The sequence below is a fragment of the Carassius carassius genome, chromosome 4, assembly GCF_963082965.1.
Source record: "Carassius carassius chromosome 4, fCarCar2.1, whole genome shotgun sequence".
NCBI classification, from domain to species: domain Eukaryota; kingdom Metazoa; phylum Chordata; class Actinopteri; order Cypriniformes; family Cyprinidae; genus Carassius; species Carassius carassius.
The window spans coordinates 3423140-3436630 of NC_081758.1; the positions used below are offsets into that span (position 1 = coordinate 3423140).

Consider the following 13491-nt stretch of genomic DNA (forward strand, 5'->3'; position numbering starts at 1 on the left):
ACACTTGCTCTGCGTTCTCAAATTTACTTGGATGCCAACAGTTGAGTTATTTTGTTTGTTTAACCCAAACGATGGGCCGGCTGACGTGATATCAGCCACATAAAGGCTTTGTGTAAAATTAATGCATTTGGAAATTGAGAACCTGCCCTTGCATGATGGCGGATGAATGCGTCCATGGGGCAGACCGCAACATTAATACACCTCACCAACAGTGAAGCATCGGCCAGTGGCGTGGACATATCAGGAAGAGAACACAGATTCATTTCATTAGAAAAAAGCCCCGGAAAGACCCGCTCGTTTCGTCATTTTGAGATCCGAAGGGGAGGATTTCTTCATTCCCAGAAAATTTCTCCGCATGACCCGCATCATTTTGGGAGGTAACAAAGTGGAGCCGCCGCGTCTTTCCTCATTCACAAAAGACAGAATGTAACGGGCGCTTTGGTCGCAGTCTCCCGGAGCTCATGTTTGTGTGCGCGGTAAGATCACATCCAGTTCTCTCAAATGTGATCTGAATGTCTGGTGCAGTGCATGATCTGTTGATTTTTTTTTCTCTTTTTTTTTTCTTTTTCCTTGCGGAGCTGCTTTCGAAATAAAGTTTTGCAGCGAGTTTGTGTTGCAGTGAATTGTTGCATTGCTCGTTCTGTTCCGTCGCTCGTGTGTTTGGATCGACCAGAGGCTTTTGCGGGAAATTTGTGTAGTTGAAATCAGACGGGGTAGGGTACAATCTGAAAACACAAAAAGCAAACGCAGCAGCCATGTTTGCTGAATTTTCCTGTGAATTTTACTCGTCTCTGGCGACTGGAAAGAAAGGTTTGCTTGAACTGTTCGCTCGTTCCCTAAATAACTTCATGAACTGAACTTCGATGCGGATGAGAGGACCGAAAGCGTGATTAGTGAAAGATGGCATTATTTTCTGATGAAATTAGAATGTAAATGTCGTTTTCGTTTTTGCAGCTAAATTAGCGCCACCTGTCGGTAGATATTTCAAAAAATTAAGAAATTACAATTAATTTGGCTTGCGAGGTACATAAAAAAAAAAAAAAAAAAAAAATATATATATATATATATATATATATATATATATTCGACCGCTGTGGTTGAGTCTGTTTATAGATTAGTTTGTTGTGGATGCTTTTGCGTTCATGCCTCTAAGAGAACTTCATCATGATGTTTTGTGTTCGTTTAAATATTTACATTATTATTAATATATATATATATATATATATATTTTTTTTTTTATCAGTCAAGCCGTTTCGAAATGCAGCACATTTCCTCAGTGTCGAAAGAAAACAGAATAGTGTTAAATGACAAGCCACTCTTACCAGCTGGCATTTTCCTTTCACACACTATTGATTTCCCCCTTCTTTCACAGCTCAACTACAAATATTGTAATGATCAGTCAGATCTGACAGTGGGTGCAGAATAGATGGCATTTTGTTCCTGTGTCGTGAACAGAAAGCAGCTGAGTGCATCATATGTAATGGTCACATGTGTTGGGTGTCGGAATCATTTGTGAGAAAGTGAGAATATTTGGAGATTGGAGAACTTTATTTTTTGAATTCTTACAAGTCACCTTTACTTGTACTGACTACACAAATGAGACAAATGTGTCCTTTGTGATCTAGTCATAATTTCTTTCTGTCATGTACTCATCCTCATGTCATCCCTTTATGAGAGTGTTTCCCAATCTTGGTCCTGGAGAACCCCCAACACTGAACACATGTCAAAAACTAAATATATTTTCAGTGGCCTCCAAAATAGAAGAACATGCTTCTTGTGCATTTTTACAATTTGATACCAAATTAATTGAATTCAATCCAAGTTTATTTGTATAGTACTTTTATGACACAGTTGTTGCAAAGCAGCTTTACAGAAAATTATGTTTCTACAATATTTAGTAGCAGCTTATCAGTGGTGACTGTCAGTTTATGTCCATATAGTAGAAATGTACAGAAAAATCAATTAAATACCTAATCAAACAGTTGATGAACACCATTAACAGCAGTTATTATATGATGCAACCAAACTTAGCAATATTTGTTAGTTCTGTATGTTGTTTTAGGGTTGGTATCATCTGGGGCCCTCTGAGGGTCAGCATCATCTCTTCTCAGGTGTTCTGGATCCAGACTCGAGCTTGTGTAAATCCTAGATACAAACAGAGAAACAAATGAAGACATAATTAGCATAGTTGCTGATCCAACCAAGTAAAATTAATTAGTTTAACCCAAGCTAAAGAATAATAATGTGCATTTGATCATATATATATATATATATATATATATATATATATGCAGTCCATGATTATAAGATTCATTATTTGAATGCTTGGCGAATGAGATGCGTTTTTAATCTAGATTTAAACATAGACAGTGTGTCTGAACTCCGAACATTATCAGGAAGGCTATTCCAGTATAAGACCAGTTAGGTACGCAGGAGCTAAACCATTTAGGGCCTTATAGGTAAGTAATGATAATTTGTAACTGATACGGAACTTAATAGGTAGCCAGTGCAGAGACTGTAAAATTGGGGTAATATGATCATATTTTCTTGACCTGGTAAGGACTCTAGCTGCTGCATTTTGGACGACCTGTAGCTTGTTTATTGACGAAGCAGGACAACCACCTAGAAGTGCATTACAATAGTCCAGTCTAGAGGTCATGAATGCATGAACTAGCTTTTCTGCATCAGAAACGGATAACATGTTTCGTAGCTTGGCAATGTTTCTAAGATGGAAGAATGCAGTTTTTGTAACATTGGAAATATGATCTTCAAAAGACAAGTTGCTTTCTAATATAACACCCAGATTTCTGACTGTAGAGGAAGTAACAGTACACCCGTCTAGTTGCAGATTGTAATCTACAAGATTCTGTGTAGTGTGTTTTGGTCCAATAATTAATATCTCTGTCTTATCCGAATTTAATAGGATAAAATTATTGGTCATCCAATCTTTTACATTTTTAACACACTCTGTTAGCTTAGATAATTTAGAAGTTTCATCTGGTCTCGTTGAGATATATAGCTGAGTATCATCAGCATAACAGTGGAAACTATTCCTGTGTTTTCTGATAATATTACCAAGGGGCAACATGTATATTGAAAATAGAAGGGGACCTAGGACAGATCCTTGTGGCATATTTTACTGGTGATAAATGCAATAACTCCCCATTTAAATAAACAAAATAAATAAATAAACCTTGATTAAGCCAAGTTCAGTACAAATTGTATTACCGGCATAATGATTTAAGAAAAGTTGAATTGGAAAATGCACATTTTCACAGTATTTGTTAATTTCCCGTTTTCTTTATTGCCATGATGGACTCAACAAGTTTTAGCCACTTCAGATTTTGTGTATTAGAAACGGTTTATTATTATTATTTTTACATTTTCAGAAAATTAAAACGTTATTGCTAGACTTACAAAAAGGAAAAAGTCCCATGTTTTCATTGTGCTCTCAGAACTTAGGCGCCACATAAATTCCAAAAGCCATATTATTTTTTTTTCCTTTCAAATCTTTCAAAACAGAGATTCCACTTTCTAAAAGAAACAACATCACTATGGAGGTGTCAAAGCAGCATATATACTGCATTTTTAATGCTCTTCTATGTGGTGGTTTTATTGGAGTTGTAAATGCTTGGAATATTCAGCTGAATCATGTGGAATAAGGCCTGTTTTGGTCAGGATTTGCTACTCAAACAAAAACCCACACTCTGCCCTCCAACTGTTACTAATCTAAGAATAGAATTTTCATGGAAATTTTCAGAAGCCTGCCTTTCCCCCTTTTGTGCAATAAATTTAGGGATTTTCCATGCAAGGCGTCCAGGGTCTGTAATTTTCCACTGCATTTCAATGCCTGCAGATGTAACTTGGAACAAGTGGCTAATTTTTAACCCATTATACCTTTTGTTTTCAGATCGTACCCTTGTTTGGAAGAATTCAAGGAAAGCAGACAAGGAAAGAGAGGAAGTAGAACAGAACAGTTGACTCCTCCGAGCTCTGCACCACAAGGTAAACTGCCTTTACCAATGATGTTTCAAAACATGTGAGCCAATGCAGGGTGACCTTTCCATTTGACTTTAAGAGATAGTTCATCTAAATATAGAAATTGTTGTTTCAAAGCTGTATGCTGTAATTTTTCAAATTTTTAATATTTGACTGTTCTGAAGCCGTATAGCTTTCTTTCACAAACAGACCAAATTAAAGTCGTTTTTCTTTTCCTGCTGCCGTTCTCATATCTCATTCTTCATTCAAACATTTTATTTTATTTTATTTTTTTTATTATATCTCAGCACAGGTGAGATTTCACAGCTTCTGTAGCGTGAGAGATTATCAGTAAATAACAGGTTTTTCAATTTTTTAAACTTTTTTTTCTTTGCATAAAGCTATTGTATGGTTTCAGTCTTGGAATAAAAAAAAAAAGAAGAAAAATGTGTTTTCAAAAAACTGTAAATTTTATTCATGAATACATTTTGAGTGCTTTGCTTTTACACACGTGGTCAGAATTGTTGGTACCCTTGGTAAATATGATAAAAGAAGGCTATGGAATAAATCTACATACATTTGTAATGTTAATCCTTTTGATCTTTTTTTTTTTTTTTTGAATCACAAAAATCGAACCTTTATTTATTTATTTTTAATAAAAGATCAAAAGAACTAACGTTGCAAATTTATTTTCACAGCCTTCTTTGATATTTACCAAGAGTGCCAACAATTCTGACCACATGTGTATGTGCTTTTAGTTTCTGAATTAAAATTAAAATTTGATATGAAAAAATAGTTCCAAATAAGCTATCTTATCTTAATGAAGAAAAAACTTAAAACTTAAGTCTTGGTTATTTTAGTTTTGCATAATATTGTATAATTATTAATAAAATAACAAGGAACATAATAATAGTGTATAAAAATTATTATATGATAATATGACCTTTTTGTGACATTGCAAAGTTAATTCTCGTTGTTAAAAAAGATAAATGTAATGTGACTCAAAAATGTTACATTTATAAATAAATGACTGGTATTGGTAAACGGTACTTGAAAAATATGTTTAAAAAGCATATTTGATATGATTGAGTATATATACAACATGACATTGAATAGATGATGACAGCAGAATATATTTTGGGTGAACTGCTGCTTGAAATTCTTCATAACGTGTGGAAACTGAGCTCTAAAGTAACAGTGCAGTGTTTTCTGTTAAATCCCTAAGAAACTCCATTTATGCCCTGCTTTTTTTCCCAAAAGCAATGAATACAAAACGACTCTGTGATATTGTGACTCCATAGAATAATCCTTAGCCCAACTGCCTTTATTTTATTTTTTTGTAGGATATGTAAATTTGGGCCTTTTTTTATTCTGGTAACTATTAATGTTACATCACTCTGGGAACCTAGATTTCATAATATGCTACAATGACTTCATACAGTTTGTTGCTCCATAGCAAACTCTAAAGCGCCATACTTCACTTGGAGATGACATTAGTACCAAATTAGGGTAGTGTGAATAATTGTGTGTATATATATATATATATATATATATATATATATATATATATAGATAGATAGATAGATAGTAACGAAAGCCAAAATATGAAATGCATTGGATGTATGTTTTGAAGAAGGGGGGTCAAAATGGCAAAATCTTCACCTGAGATTTGGAACCAAAATACATTGGTAAGTGACTTTAGAAAGATGACAGTGTCATCTTATTTTTACAGACATTAGGGGTAAAATAATAATACCATTACTTTAACAACTGTTGACTTTATCTTCATTTTTAAGGCTTCACATGGTTCTGTTCCAGAGATACAGAGATCTCAGCATGGCTATAGGAGTAAATTGTTAAATTGTACCCCCCCCCCCCCCCCAAAAAAAAAGGTAGTTGATTACTTAAGAAATATTTATCAATGACATTCAATTTAATATTTTGCCTTTCTTCTTTTAGTGTATTCATTTATTTTATGTTTGCATGTATTTCTTTCTTTCATTGAAAAAAATAAAAATAAAATCACATGAAAATTTGACATGGAATGACCCAGTTAATGCTCCTGGAAATGTAAAAGTATTGATTTATATAACCATGTAGTAATTTTCCAATAGTCCAGTAAATCTAATACGTAACAATTTAAAGATAGGATTTTTAATAATAATAATAAGTATTCAGTAATTTGGCATAGGTTTATAACTAACATGCACATGTCATGACCAGACATGTCGGCTCTCGCACTGATGCTTGTATGCCGGCTATCGCTGGCCCATGAGTGTCCCACAGCTCTGTGATGTTATATTTAAAGGTAACTCTAATTCTGCAGTGCCTCAAAACAGAAGGTAACTTTGCTCTAGTCTCTTGTCATACGCACCGAGTGTCTGAATCAATTGAAAATGAACCTGTCTCACGACACTCCGACACTTCCTGCTTAAACCCCAAAGCCTGAAGGATCGTGAGGTGATCAGATCAGATACAGACCAAACCTTCTGCTCCGTAAGAAATTTCTAATCAGCCCGAGCTCGCCTTAGGACAAAGTGCTGCATTAATTTAGTTTGTGTCCAGTTTCTTAAAGCAGTGGTTCCCAAACTTTTCCATTCTACGACCCACCTAGACAAGTGTAATCTATTTCACGACCCACCAAAATATATATATATAAAAAAAAATAAGAAAACGATTGACATTACTTTAAGCCTAATCTTAAAAGTTTGATGACAGAAATTAAGTATTTAATAAAAATAAAAAATTTTCACTACTAATATTTCAGTTTTAATTTTTGTTTACAGACGTTAAAATATGTAGTGTCCATAAAAACGTGAAGCAGGCTCACTCTAGTGAACTGTAATCTGCGCTGCTGTGTTTTGTTGCAGAAAATACATTCATGATCTTCCGTTTGTGTCGGCGAGAACGGAGCACAATCCAACACTTATTTAGAAAAGCATGAGAAGCAAAGCAGAGCTATCTAACACAGTTTTGAGATTAAAATAATTGTGAAATTGGTAAAAAATTATAATAAACAGATGTGTCTCATTTTAAATAATAATAAAAAAAATATATTTATTTTTGTGATGGTTAAATAAATGTTCAGCAATATCTTCAAAAGACTTCTGAACTTTGGCAAATTTTTTTCTAAACAGAGATGATACATCAAGGAAATATTGCAAACTTTTGTACATTTTGTTACGTGGAAATGTTTAAATCTTGTAGTGTTACAATTAATCCTGCATTTGTGCCCTGCTTATGGAATTACATTTGTTTCAATAATAATGAACGAAACTTTATAAAACTGAACGTAACTTTTTCAGAAACTATCAAAAATATGCCATTACAAAAGAAGAAAAACACTATGAAAATGAAAAAAAATTAACTCAGTCGCACAAATTTAACAGGCTCTTCAAATATGCTTCATTCTTTGTTAATGTTTTTCAAAGATTCGTTTTCGCTAATCGTGGATTCTGAATTCATTGCTACAGATTTCGCTTACGTTTCGCAGTTTTTCGTTTGGTGTTTTGACACAAACATCTCATGGGGGTGGTGTTAACAGTGATCTACTCTGATTGGATAGTGAGCTTTTGATGGACAGGTGCTCTCTGACCGGGAAGTACAGACGCCACCCAGTGGCCTCTCTCGTCCTTCACTGTCGTCGCTCCTCTTTTGTATACTTCCTATCTCCTCCGGGGTTCTCGAGACCGGTGAGTGTTGCAGGTGTCGCTCATTTCCCAATCACTCCACGGCTCTCGGCCCCGCCCCACTCGTCACATTCGTGCAGCCCTAGACTGAACTGTGTGAGTGTGTGTGTGTGTTTTTATTGAAACGCAAATTTAGCTGCAGCCAAGTGACTTTGTGTGACCCACCTTGTTCCATTCTGTGACCCACAAGTGGGTCGCGACCCACAGTTTGAAAACCCCTGACCTAGAAGTCCTCCAGTATCTTAAAGGAACAGTTCACACACACACATAGGCCGCGGTAGTCAATAAATCAATTAATCGCCCGATTAAAAAAAAAAATTAGCTCGATAATTTTTACAGCCGCGATAATTTCCTTTTTCATTTTTTATTTAAAAAAAGTTAACATGTCATGATGTGGGGTTAGTCTGGAGCGCAGCCTGTGGACAGCCCGCGGTAGAAAACACCCTCTCCGATAGCACAGATGTCCCGGGAATAAAGAGATAACATCTCGCTAGAGTGACCAGCTTTGGGAAGCGCCTTTCATTTGCTTGTGCATGTTTGCGTCTCAAGTGATACTGCATTGTACTTGCACTACTTCTTTATTTTAATACCGCGTAGCATGTTTTGCAAGTAACTTCGTTGCCCTTTCTGTCAAATTGGGTCTACTTTTCGCTCGCTTCATTTGGCATGCTCAGCTAAATATGTCTGTAGCCATGTGGTTGCGTGTGTCAACACGCCCAGTGAGTTAACACACACACACACACAAAACTTTTAACTGATAGTATTAGGGGCCATTTACATGTCGCGCCTAAAACGCGTGGAAAATGCTAGACGTGTCATTTTCTCCTTCTTTCCAAAGCGCTCGTGCAGTTGCACTCCTTAGGCTTCTGTCGTTGCTAAGCATCCATCAGCCGCAATATCCGTTTCAACAAGGACATTTCAGTAATGGACTTCCACCACCGAAAAATCCTTGTGTAACGAACAAGATTTATTTGCGAAAAAAAAAAAAAAAAAAACAATTTTAGATGCAACGGGGAATTTCACACCGAAGGAAGTTGATTGAGTTGGTTCTTGTCACATGACCTTGTGCGCTTGCGTCATTCTGAAAAGCTGAGATGTTTTTAACTATGTGGTGCGGACAGGCCTGGAAAAAACAAGCGAGTCGCACCGCGTTATTTGAAATAACGAACTTGAGCGCCTAAAATACGCGATATGTGAACTAGGGCTGCACGATATTGGGAAAAAATGACATTGCGATATTTTATTTTTCTGCGATATATATTGCGATATTTTTTCTTACAAACAAAAATGGGGTGAGCACACTTACATTCTCATTTTAAATGATTTAAACATCGACACCATCGCGTCAATTGATTAATATGCGGGTGGGAGAGAGAGCAAGACAGCGCTCCTGTTGTTTGAAGACGGCTCGCTCTCTCTCTGTCTCTCTCGCGCGCGCTCTCTCTCTCTCTCTCTGTTTCTCTCGCGCACGCTCTCTCTGTCTCTCTCTCGCGCGCACTCTCTCTCTCTCTCTCTGTCTCTCTCGCGCGCTCTCTCTCTGTCTCTCTCGCGCGCTCTCTCTCTGTCTCTCTCGCGCGCTCTCTCTCTGTCTCTCTCGCGCGCTCTCTCTGTCTCTCTCTGTCTCTCTCGCGCACGCTCTCTCTCGGTGTCTCTCTCGCGCTCTCTCTCTCTCTGCCCTGTTAAACTTGCATGTGTTTTTCAGTCCTGTCAATGAAAAAACTTTCACTCTATGATGGTTAAGCTGTGCAATTAATCTGCGAATCACATTCGTCAAGGGCCGGGGAGCAGCTGGCCCGTACAGTTAATGAATAACAGATCAACTACGACAGCCTACATCACACATCCTGCGATGTGACTATCGTGGATTCGTACATCGCGATATCGATGCTTAAACGACACATCGTGCAGCCCTAATGTGAACGGCCCTTCATCGGTCAAAATGTTTACTTTCGGTTAACGGCATATAAACATAATATAACGTGCAAATTAAATTAATTAATTTTAAGCCACACAAAGTCAACATGTTATTTCTTGCTCGGAATCTGCCATAAAATAAAAGTTTATTGATCTTTGAAAAGGTGTACCTGCGTTATTATGCCATTATCAATATATTAGTTGAAACTGGTCTTAGAAGGACAATATTATCGTTTATCGCGATAATTTCTTGGACAATTTATTGTCCAGCAAAATTTGTTATCGTGACAGGCCTACACACAAACACACATGTTTGTTTTTTGTGAATAGTGGGGACATCCCATAGGCGTAATGGTTTTTATACTGTACAAAGTGTATATTCTATGGCCATACACCAACCCTACACCTAACCCTAACCCTCACAGGAAACTTTGTGCATTTTTACTTTCTCAAAAAAACTCATTCTGTATGATTTATAAGCGTTTTAAAAAATGGGGACATGGGTTATGTCCTCATAGGTCACCCTCTCCTTGTAATACCTGTGTCATACCCATGTCATTATACAGAGTTGTGTCCTGATATGTCACAAAAACAAGAGCACCAATATATGTCAAATAATTTCTTAAACCGTTTTTTTTTTTTTTGGAAAATTACAGGTTGGCGAACTAGTTTCAGGACTTTCAAACTTTAAAAAGACATAATGATAGTGTGTTAATATTTCACAAGTGTGGTGTATCTTGCTGCAGCATGTAGGCTTAAAAGTAAAATACAATTTTCTGATTGGTGTAGTATGTTTTGCAGGCTCAGTAAATTTACATCTGCATCCTACATGTGCCAGCATTCCCTAATATGACATATCATAGCATTCAACATGCACTGTACAAAGCAAACACCACCAAATACTTAGACTTAATATACGTCTTCAAACTTTTCTTTACAATTAAAACATTTTAATCTGGACTGAAACTGTCAGATACGGAATCTGAAAATATTCTTATTCCTTTTTATTGTTCTTTTAGAGTTATTCTTTAGCTTTTTAATGTATTTGAAACTAGTGGTTGACTAATATTTGACATTTGTTTTTATTATTGGTACTGTATAGTCCGATATGTCACAAGGGAGGCCTTTATTTTGACAGCACACAGGACCTTTATCTTGACCGCCAGAACGCAGAGCTCCCATTTTCCGTTTTAGTAATTTACTGTCACTGTTTAACAGCTCTATCTAATAAGTTATTATAGAGCTGTTAAACAAAGTAAATTGTAAGCAAAGTATTATAAAAATGTTTTTTATTATTATTAATAGAAAGGCAAATGCTATAATACTTGCTCATCTACATCTGCATTTAGCAAGTATGCATTTTATTTAATTTAAACAAGCCTTTAAATCTCTAAAACATTTAATTTCATGAACAATTTATCACATGTGCATTTGTAGACTGCATTCAAGTATGTATAAACATGCATTTTCAACAAACTTTAAATGCTTGATTTCAGTTTTTTTCTTTCTTTCATTTTAAAATGAATAAACTAGGGATTTCAGTAACTATTTTTTACATAATGGAGTAATCGGTCGATTATCTTGATTAGTAATTTTATCGAACAAAACTGTTAAAATGCATGCAATAAAACAATATAATAATAGCTTATGTACGTTATGTATAATATCAAATGCCTACCGCATGCATAATCTAATCCTTTTTTTATATTTACTAAATATAAATTTTCAAATATCCACTTTATCTTTAATATTTGGCCACTTCTTTATGATAGAATTGCTACAGCCAGTGTCATTTCTTGAACAAAAACATGTGGACATCATTAAAACATGCAAACTTAGAGCGAGGGTTAAAACTTTCATTTTTAAGACGTGATGAACCGTTTGCATGTTTAGAAAGTTGATGTATTCTTCTGTGTTGGCTTCAGTTTATAAATTATTAACCTTATAAATCTGATAGAATGGTGCACATTGTTCCCAGTTGAGCGTTTTAAGCTCTGTTTTTTTACTTCAAAAGCAGTGCTCTGCTGTGGAATATGTTTCTGTCCTCTACACTGGTCATTTTGTAGCCCATCTACAGAACTGTTGTCATAAGTTATTCTGAAATGTGCATGCGGTTGGTTCATAGTGACACTCGAGATGCCGTAGGCCTCTCTTGATGGCCTCTTTTATTGTGGGTCTTTTTGTCCACATACTGTGAAGGGTTGGCGGTTCTGGGCAGATTTATGATTGTTCTATATTTCCTCACATTTTTATTATTAGTGGTGCTTGCTAAATCTCATACACCTTTAGACATTTAGTATGCACACTGTGGTGATACTCTGTTTAATCGACTGCAGTCTCTTCCTATTATTCGTTTGGTTCTCTTATTTCCAATCGCATTTAATGACACGTCAGTCGATCATGTATCTCTTATTTGTAGTGTAAGTGGTTGCAGTGTCTCCGTTTTTGACTTGGTGCATGTAAAATAATAACAGCGCAGGTTATAAGGTGGGATAAAATTCATGAAATAACAGCCAGAATTCAACGCAGCAAATATTCAGGCCTCTGATCTCTGCTGGACATGAGAGAGTATCAGACGATTAAAGCTCCGGGGGAAATAATAGAACATCCAACAAAATGAAAAGGCAGGGAATGTAATTATCAATGCAATGATTAAAAATGAAGCATTTATATTATAATAAATGATAAATAACCCTAATATGAATTAATGCATGTATAAAAAAAAAAAAAAAGACTATGAATAATAGAACAAGTAATGCATACACAACAGACTTAATTGTGGCGCTGTAATGATTTATTTGAATGTTTATATATATATATATATATATATATATATATGCCCTGATCCAGAACACAAGAAATCTCGCTTCAGTTTTTTAGCATCACAATAGAGCAGGTTCAGTCTCTTCATCTCTTGCGTGTTTTGCAATTTTGATTTCCATAAAAAATGTAATCATAAGTGTTTAAGGGCTCAGCGCTGGCCTGCGTGCTGCCTCGAATTTCTAATTTTAGTCTATTCTTTCAGGATTTATTTTTCGCATAATTCAAGTATGCTTTTCAATATCTCCCAGTTATTAAATTTTAATTCCGAGATCATTAGCATATAAATTGAAAAGGCTTTTTTGAGTTGCCCACTCAGATTAAATTTAAGAGGAGATATTTCCTTTTTTTTTCACCACTTCCATTTAAATGTAAAATAGTAAAAAACTAAATAAAATAAAAATGTTTTTCACAGTAGTTTTTTTTTTTTTTTTTTTTTTTTTTACGGACCATGCCAGTGTTTTTCATGACGGGAACGTGTCTGTGTGTTCTGGTTGAAGGAAACTAGGGCTGTCAGCCTAATCTCTTCCAGTCATCTCCTGAAATAGCCTGAGAGTAATACATTCTCATTAGATGACAGTGTTGAAATTCTGCTCATAGTTACCGCAGTTCGGAGCTGGTTTTCAAAACGAATCCATGAAAGAACGTACCTGTGCACACTAACAATGCCTCCTGGCTCCGCTTCTGATGGACATCACTGTAATTAAGAGCTGCTATCCACACTGTACTCTATTGTACTTGTGATGGAAGAATAGGCTGACTTTAAAACCAAGTTGGACCAGCTAGTGTCCAATTTGTTGCTCAACCCAGCTAACAATTTTTGGTTCCCAGAACATTTCCAGAACCACTTTACTCTGAAGTGATTACCCCGCCGTACATCGGTAATCATCCAGCACACTCACAACGCAGTACAGTATAAGCGGCATGGAAATTATATGTATAGATGCCTAATCAGTATTAAAAAAAAAACATATCTTGGTTTTTTAATTAAATAAGATTAAATTTGTCCATTAATGTCATGTGTAAGATTAGAGGGTACCCAGATTGTACACCAAATAAAAATGACTTCAACTCATTTCATGGTTTATGA

At 35.7% G+C, this 13491-nt stretch overlaps 1 protein-coding gene across 3 annotated transcripts in view; it reads left to right on the plus strand.

Moving 5' to 3' along the window:
- The first annotated feature begins 269 nt into the window (after nt 1–269).
- The window catches only part of LOC132132665 (zinc finger protein 618-like), a 35872-nt gene continuing 22650 nt past the window's right edge, over nt 270–13491 (plus strand). For 2 of the 3 annotated variants that reach the window (XM_059545131.1, XM_059545149.1), the window contains exons 1-2: nt 276–476; nt 3911–4005. The gene's annotated coding sequence lies outside the window, so the exon portion shown is untranslated. Of the gene's footprint in view, nt 477–3910; nt 4006–13491 lie in introns of all 3 variants that reach the window. The other variant, XM_059545140.1, reaches the window with a different exon arrangement.